We start from the raw sequence: 8,751 nt of genomic DNA, 5'->3' as shown, positions 1-8,751 counted from the left end.
AACCGTTAGCGCTTTTTATGGCAGCAATGCCCGGTGGGTACTGTTTACTTTCATGCAGAAGCAGTCCTCAATAAGCACATTGGCCTAATGTGTGTGGCTGCCCGGAGAGAAAGAGAGAGAGAGAGAAACTCGGCTGCCATTTAAGGAATATCCCCCCCCCCCTAAAATGGCTCGCAACACTCCAGTAGGCGTTCCTCTGCCTTTAAATATGACGCTTGAGAATCCAAAGCACTTGGCCACTGCTGAGGGCATCCAGTTTCATATAGTACTACTTACTACCACCGCAATGGCAGTAAATTAAGAGTTGCCTCACCAAATATATATATATATATATATATATATATATATATATATATATATATATATATATATTATATATATATATACACACAGAGGGAGAGAGAGAGAGGGTGTCTGTGTGGTGTGTGTATCAGTCTTAACGTTTAGTCTTTCTAGATATTGACTTTGTTAGTGAAACTTGAACGCAGAAGAAGAACAAGCATGCAATCGTTTACCGAGCTGGAGCAGACTGAATACTACTACAGCAGTTTTCTCAAAGATTTTAATGAGAGCTGTCTTGCAGTTTCATCTTATTGTCTTTCTCAAAGATGCAAAGCTTTGATCTAAGGCAACGCATTATATTCTGTTAATATTGGATCTTGAGAAAAGTAGTAACAGTTATGCCTTGAATGGCTGCAAGGAAACTGAATAAATTACAGCTTTTCTTATATATAAAAATTGGGTTAAAAACAAAATAGTCATGTTGCTTTTTGTAACGGATACAGGTAAAGCCAAATGAACGTGGAAATTGCGTGAAACTTCAGTCCACCACAAGAGAAGTAAAGGTAACTTTCAAACTAATGGCAATAATCCATACATACACCTGAGTGATCTAAAGATTCTAGGAACGCGTGAATGGACCTTGAAAATTATTTAGCGCTTTTAAATCACTCGCTTCAAACGGCTATTATTATTTTACACAAGTACCTTCAAACTAAGCACTTGTTCTTTGCCGTTTTAAGTAACTGCCACGGCCAGCAAAGTTCGCACGAGTCTACATATCCACCCGTGTCTGCTAGTGAGCTCCATTGTAAACGTTTTCAGATATAAGTGACAGCGAGTAAAAATATTCACTTTGGAACCCTTCTAAACAATTGCTAGTCATTATCATTGATGTTTACTTCAAGAGAGAAGCAGCATCCGAATGTACTTTAGTGAAAAACATACATGACGGAGTGTTTGGGCAACTATGTCAGTCATGTGGCTTAGTGGAGGTAGGCCTACTGTATGCCTCCTACCAGATGCTCTTACGTACTTGTGGATATATGATGCCTCTGGAGACCTAACGACTGACATCGACGACAACCACTCCAAATGGATCTGAGTCCAGACTCGTTCAGATCAAGGTGAGTTCTTCCTTAGTTAACGTTAGGGTTAATCCAGTAACTTAAGTTAGAGGTTACGTACTTGTGCTCTATGTGTCACAGTTCAGAAGGACGGTTAACTAACACAGGGCAATGATATGATGTTTCAAATGATGTGATGTCTATTACACCTGTTGTTTTCCTTGTGTGATTTTTGTGGGGCTTGCATTCTGAATATCAGTGTAGGTCTGAAAACTTGATTGAGAAGTCATTCTGAATATCAGTGTAGGTCTAAAAACTTGATTGAGAAGTCATTCTGAATATCAGTGTAGGTCTAAAAACTTGATTGAGAAATCATTCTGAATATCGGTGTAGGTCTGAAAACTTGATTGAGAAGTCATTCTGAATATCAGTGTAGGTCTAAAAACTTGATTGAGAAGTCATTCTGAATATCAGTGTAGGTCTAAAAACTTGATTGAGAAATCATTCTGAATATCAGTGTAGGTCTGAAAACTTGATTGAGAAGTCATTCTGAATATCAGTGTAGGTCTAAAAACTTGATTGAGAAATCATTCTGAATATCAGTGTAGGTCTGAAAACTTGATTGAGAAGTCATTCTGAATATCAGTGTAGGTCTAAAAACTTGATTGAGAAGTCATTCTGAATATCAGTGTAGGTCTAAAAACTTGATTGAGAAATCATTCTGAATATCGGTGTAGGTCTAAAAACTTGATTGAGAAGGCATTCTGAATATCAGTGTAGGTCTAAAAACTTTATTAAGTCATTCTGAATATCAGTGTAGGTCCAAAAACTTGACTGAGAAGTCATTCTGAATATTGGTGTAGGTCTAAAAACTTGATTGTGAAGTCATTCTGAACATCGGTGTGGGTCCAAAAACTTGATTGAGAAGCCATTTTGAAAATCGGTGTAGGTCTAAGAACTTGATTGGGAAGTCATTTTGAAAATCGGTGTAGGTCTAAAAACTTGATTGGGAAGTCATTTTGCAAATCGGTGTAGGTGTAAAAACTTGATTGAGAAGTCATTCTGAATATCGGTGTAGGTCTTAAAAACTTGATTGAAGGTCATTCTGAACATCGGTGTGGGCCTAAGAACTTGATTGAGAAGTCATTCTGAACATCGATGTGGGTCTAAAAATTTGATTGAGAAGCCATTCGGAACATTGATGTGGGTGTAAAAACTTGATTGAGAAGTCATTCTGAAAATCGGTGTAGGTCTAAAAACTTGATTGAGAAATCATTCTGAATATCAGTGTAGGTCTAAAAACTTTGAGAAGTCGTTTTGAAAATCGGTGTAGGTCCAAAAACTTGATTGAGAAGTCATTCTGGATATTGGTGTGGGTCTAAAAACTTGATTGAGAAGTCATTCTGAAAATCGGTGTAGGTCCAAAAACTTGAATGAGAAGTCATTCTGAATATCGGTGTAAGTCTAAAAACTTGATTGAGAAGTCATTCTGAACATCGGTGTGGGTCTAAAAACTTGATTGAGAAGTCATTCTGAACATCGGTGTGGGTCTAAAAACTTGATTGAGAAGTCATTCAGAAAATCGATGTAGGTCCAAAAACTTGATTGAGAAGTCATTCTGAATAATGCTGTGGGTCTAAAACTTGATTGAGAAGTCATTCTGAACATCGGTGTGGGTTTAAAAACTTGATTGAGAAGTCATTCTGAACGTCGGTGTGGGTCCAAAAACTTGATTGGGAAGTCATTCTGGAAATTCGTGTAGGTCTAAAAACTTGATTGAGAAGTCATTCTGAACGTCGGTGTGGGTCCAAAAACTTGATTGGGAAGTCATTCTGGAAATTGGTGTAGGTCTAAAAACTTGATTGAGAAGTCATTCTGATAATTGGTGTAGGTCTAGACAAAAACTTGATTGAGAAGTCATTCTGAATATCGGTGTAGGTCCAAAAACTTGATTGAGAGGTAATTCTGAATATCGATGTAGGTCCAAAAACTTAACTGAGAAGTCAACAGCAGAGTGGTCTTGTTATTCCTGGTTTGCAAGTTCTTGCCAAAAATTAGCCGCTTACGTTTTCCTTTTACCCTTAGTTCTTGATTGGGCATATTTAGCAATGCACAACTGCAGGACAGTTTCCATAGCAGGCGCTCCTTATATGGAAAAAGCAGATAAATGAATAGACCCAGGAACTGGTTCCCAGATCGACATCCTAGGTCTAGTAATCTGTCACAGTAGTTGTGACATCTCCCTTGTAAAGAGGCAGAGCTGTGCAAAATAATGTACACGTTCCTGCTCACATAAACAGTGACAAACCACCAGTTTCCAAAATGAGTGTGTGCCAAGTAAAACGTGAATCTCTTCCTTTCATTGTGCTACAAAGTTTCGCATCTGACTCAATACCAGACACAATTAGCTTTGTGCAAAAGGCTGCCAAATAGGTTAGTTGTTGCACTAATAGGATATTTCATATTTTCAAAGGGCATATACGGACGTAAAATATTAAAAGCTTCATATCTCATGACTGTTTCGAAGATATTGTATCTCATTCTCATTCATTCTTTTATACCTTACAATCGCCGTCGGTCAAGAATTTGGTTGTAAATGACTGTACCTGAATACATATCACTTCAACTTTTGATTCAGGTTTGAAGCGTTTTTCGAATAGAATGCAGCAGATTTGGCGCTTGTTGTGTAAGAGTATTTCTTTCGATGCTCTGGGACAGAATATTAAAGGACTAATAAACCGTTCTTCAGGTATCCTTTAAACTGGAGTAAATCACTGGGGTTCCGAACCACGCCAGTCTCCTATTCAAGGTCAAAAAGATTAGAAAGAAGAAGAGTGAATACCAACGACAGAAATATCAGTGAACTCACACCAAATTGGCCATTTAACCTTTTTAACAAGTTTATAACAGTCATTCCAATTCATGGTAGCAGTGACATTAATTAGGCTGCAGCAGATTCTCCAATTTTGCGTTTCTTAACAGCTGTTTCTTTGTTCAACATTTCAGATGTATAATAACTTATAATATACTTATAATATGGCTATTTTCGGTCATATGGGTGAACAAAACATTTTTTATAATGCCGTTTATCTGGTAGTTCAAAATATCAACGTCGATCCGAACACACGAGATCAGTTGGGAAAAGGATGAAAGAATGACTGTTTTCTCGTAATTTCTTGCTTGTACATAATCCACTCATCCAACATTACATAATGTCCAAAAATCCCATTTTCCCATTCGCCCCGCTCTTCTGTGTGTGTGTGTGTGTGTGTGTGTGTGTGTGTGTCCGCGCGCCAGTGACTTTCTTAACATCTTTGCAAACATAATAAGAAAAGATCGAATGTAAGTAACGGTCATCCATCCAAGCCGATTCTGTATCGTAAACACTAAGCCAAAAAGTAATATTCAGATACTTTCAAGTCTATTGAAGCTTCAAGAAGTCATGCGTAACACTGGCTGGAATTCCTGGCGATACTCTCGTTTTCCTGCGGGCAGGAAGTATTCATACCACATTCATTTTGGCAGGATACCAAAAGACAATCTACAGAGGTGGCTTATAAACCTTTTTATTTTTTTTTTTTTGGGGGGGGGAGGCACAAAAGGAACCGAGGACAACGATAATTTTTTTCTGTAGTATTATGAGACTAGGGTGTCCCGTGCAGGTAGGTGTAGAGCATACACCAGGGAACGAACGCTTGCACAAGGACGAACAGCCTTGTTTTGCTGTGGTTAGTGGGTTCTCAAAGCTTTTCCTGTCATTTAAAAAAGAAAAAAAAGACATTGAACACTGTCGTACTAAGGAAGAAGTGTCCTAGAAAACGAATCAAAACAAATGGAGGAAAGAAAGAAGAAAATCTCTTGTCAAGGAACTGGACTGGACGGTAGAAGGCGGAAAACTCGGTGTTACCTGGTTGCGGTTAGCTGAAAAACGAGTTTTGTTTGTAGACCGTCTCTCTTTTCTACCCGAAGCTCGCCGGCCGAGAGAGAGAGAGAGAGAGAGAGAGAGAGAGAGAGAGAGAGAGAGAGAGCTTGTTTGTCCAGATATTTTTTTAGTATATCATATCCTTCCTTTGGCGGAAGGTTATTCGGGCCTTTGTTATATAACTCCATGACGTCAGCAATTCTCAAACGATTAATTGTTCAACTTTGGGACCATGTTTCTTGATGCGTAGGCCCAAGGTCTATAGAGAAGCCCATGATACGAGAAAAAAAACATTATTAATAGGGAATATAAACATACGCACACACACACACACACGAATGTAAAACCTGAGACGCAATGTTATCCAGACATCTTGTTCTATGGCTCCCTTTTAAGCAGTCTTTACGTAATGTGCCTGCGCACATTAACTTTTAGGAATGTAGATTCTCTCTCTCTCTCTCTCTCTCTCTCTCTCTCTCTCTCTTAATCACCTTTTTGTTGAAGTTTCCTTGCTATAAAAGCGCCGCAGGTTAAAGTTACGACTCGGGAAGCCCAGGTGCCGTGGTTGTAAGAGTATGAGGGAGACAGTAACGCAAGATATCGATATATCAGGTAGACAATTTTACGGAAAACTGGAACCGCATTAAGAATAATAATGTCAGGCACGTGTTCGAACCCTGCCAATAAACCTATAAAGCAAAAGATTTTTCATTGTTTATGATTTTAACGCTGTTTGGCAGAGATTATATAAGCCTACACGTGAAAGCTTCATTGGGTGCTCCAGCGGCGCCGTTTTTTTAGGAAATCGATAATCACAAGAAGTGTTATAAACATGTTCCAGTTCTTGTCTCGATGTCAGTGGCATCATGTAATAAATGAGGCTATCTATGGTACACGTTTTAAAAATTTGGCTCTATTGAATTTTTTTAAAGATTTTCCCTGAATGATATAACTGAAGCCACAAGACAGTTTCAGGGACAAACTAAGGTGAAATGGTGATGTTCCACTTGGTAGGTTTCTCTCTGGATTGTAATTTTCAGCCAGTCTTTGAAACTGCCCTATCTGAAAAGGTGAACGCTCTAAACATCTCAAGATAGATACTTAAAGTATTTTTTACGTCACGTCGAATAACCCATGCCTGACAAGTCGAAGATTATATTTGACAACCATATTCCAACTGAAATCTTCAGTGAGAATCACAATCTAGACAGATTTTTTGGTGAACTTCTGAACTAAAACTAAACTCTACCTGTAAACTGTGAATCGACCATTTTACGGTGATTATAAGTAGTTGGTGAGACGCGACCACGTTAACCTTTTCCTAATAGTCGTGCCTGAAGTTGCACCTCTTTTCACAAAGCAAAATATTAGGATTCTAGACACGAGTTTGGATTGCCTCACCCCCTTCCCCGTATCCAGTGAACCTGACGGAAGAGGATAGAATTGAAATTCCTTCTCGTGGCACGTTTGCTCACTGGTGCTTCAGCAGATTTGCGAACACTGACATGCAGATAGGGAACCACACCCAGTGCAGTACACTGCAATTCGCAACAAGTAATGAGTCTAACTATAGGAAATGTTGTTAACAGCACTACTGTAAAGTTAGCCTAGTGGACACCAAGAATTTGGGAGTTCTCTCGCAGTATCGCATGGGAAAATATTAATATCTTGGCAACGGCAGCATTTTCCTGCTCTTCCCCTTTTATAGTATCTCATTTTAGGTAGTGAAGGAAAAATTATTAAACGATTGACTCCGACTTCTGAGGATTGAGTGTTTCTCGAGAGCATTTTTTTTTTACTTTTACCTCGCGGTGACCTCACCGTCAGTTTCTAAAGGTCGTGGCATTCCATGGAGTTAAAAAATATTGGCTGATTTAATACTGTAAACTGGCGTCACAACAACAATGGCCACTAACGCCTAGTTGAAGAACGAAGTACATTTCCTGCAGATAGTTCCCTACGTCATTGTCGACAATGCAACTTCTCTCCTACCAACATATGGAATTCTGACTCCCCGTTGTCTTTGATTTCTATAACCTACCTTCTTTGAAAGGACGGGTTAATTACTTTCTCTTCTTTTTAAGTATGGTCTACAAGAGAACATTTCAATCTCTTGTCTTGAACTTCACAAATGAAGAGAGACATAAGAGTTCCTGCCCCGTAGCGGAGTAGTGCCATCAGTGCACCTCACGCGTTGCGTTGTAGGTACAGTATTACTTAAGGTTCTTTGCAGCGTCCCTTCGGCCCCTAACTACACCCCTTTCATTCCTTTTACTGTACCTTCGCTCATACTCTCTTCCATCTCACTTTCCACCCTCTCCTAACAATTCTTGTTTCATAGTGCAATTGCAAAGGTTTTCCTCCTGCTACACCTTCCAAACCTTTTTGCTAACCATTTTTCTTTCAGCGCTGATTGACCTCATAGGTCCAAGCACTTGGCCTAAATTTCATATTCCATTCCATAAGGGTTCCTACATTAATATATGTATTTGTATCCCCCCTTTGCCAAATGGAGGTCGTCCAGAGCTTGACAGTGACCACGCCTAGGTAAAAGAGTTCAACTCTCCCCAGGTTTCGTTAACCACAAGAGATTACTTTCCTTTCGTGGGCAGCGGAGAGAAAAGATTTGCCCTCTGTAAAAATACGTTGCAAAGGGAAGATTATAATGTGAATATCGTTACAGTACTTCTCTTTTCCCTATTTATTTCAAATATTATTCTAAAAGGGCATAAAATGTTTCTCCCCTTTTTTAAAGAAACCACTTTTCCGTGTCTAACGAAAGCAGTAATTCTGAAAGATTCATATTTCGGTTACGTTTCTATTCACTCTGAGTCTTCGTTGCAAATTGCATAAAGCTGATTGATATCTGCAGCTAAAGCTTGCGCGATCTAAACAGCAGATTTTTTTTGTAACAAGATACTGGTGGCTGATTCCACAGTGCGGTTGTTTTAGCTCCTGTTGTAGAGTCTATAATATAGACTTACAGAAGGTCTAGAGACTAACGGTTTTGGCGAAAGGGCAGTTTTTGTACACATTGCTGCATTAAGGATTCTCTCTCTCTCTCTCTCTCTCTCTCTCTCTCTCTCTCTCTCTCTCTCTCTCTCTCTCTCTCTCTCTCTCCTTGCGAAGAAAGGGAAATTAAAATGAGAGGAATATATGAATTAATTCTGAAATAATATGCGCTGAAAGCCTTCGCTGTCATTTATGCATGTTGACCAGAAGGTGAAACGAACCTTATTTAAAATCATGGAATAGTCCTGTGTAGATTTCGAACCTTTATGCAAGTGTTTCAATTCGATTCGCTTGAAGGGATTTGTGCCAGTTGGCATTTGATCCTTATATCTACGAAGAGGCAGTTAGATCATGTTGCTGATGAATGGTGTTCATAGAGCAGCGAATGAACTGAGTGAATGCTGGGTTTGCTATGTTAGAAGGTCGGCTGGGAAAAACTACAGAAACTGAAATTAGTGACTGAATTTGCGC

At 39.1% G+C, this 8,751-nt stretch overlaps 1 long non-coding RNA gene across 2 annotated transcripts in view; it reads left to right on the top strand.

Annotated features, from left to right (window-relative positions):
• Positions 1-646: 646 nt before the first annotated feature.
• The window catches only part of LOC136854016 (uncharacterized), a 53,918-nt gene continuing 45,813 nt past the window's right edge, over positions 647-8,751 (top strand). Inside the window, exon 1 of one of the 2 annotated variants that reach the window (XR_010857597.1) lies at positions 647-1,406. This is a non-coding gene — a long non-coding RNA (uncharacterized lncRNA). The remainder of the gene's footprint in view (positions 1,407-8,751) is intronic. The other variant, XR_010857598.1, reaches the window with a different exon arrangement.

This window comes from Macrobrachium rosenbergii, chromosome 28 (assembly GCF_040412425.1).
Source record: "Macrobrachium rosenbergii isolate ZJJX-2024 chromosome 28, ASM4041242v1, whole genome shotgun sequence".
Taxonomy (NCBI): Eukaryota; Metazoa; Arthropoda; class Malacostraca; order Decapoda; family Palaemonidae; genus Macrobrachium; species Macrobrachium rosenbergii.
The sequence above is the reverse complement of the archived record's forward strand: the minus strand, read 5'-3'. Positions and strand labels throughout refer to the sequence as shown.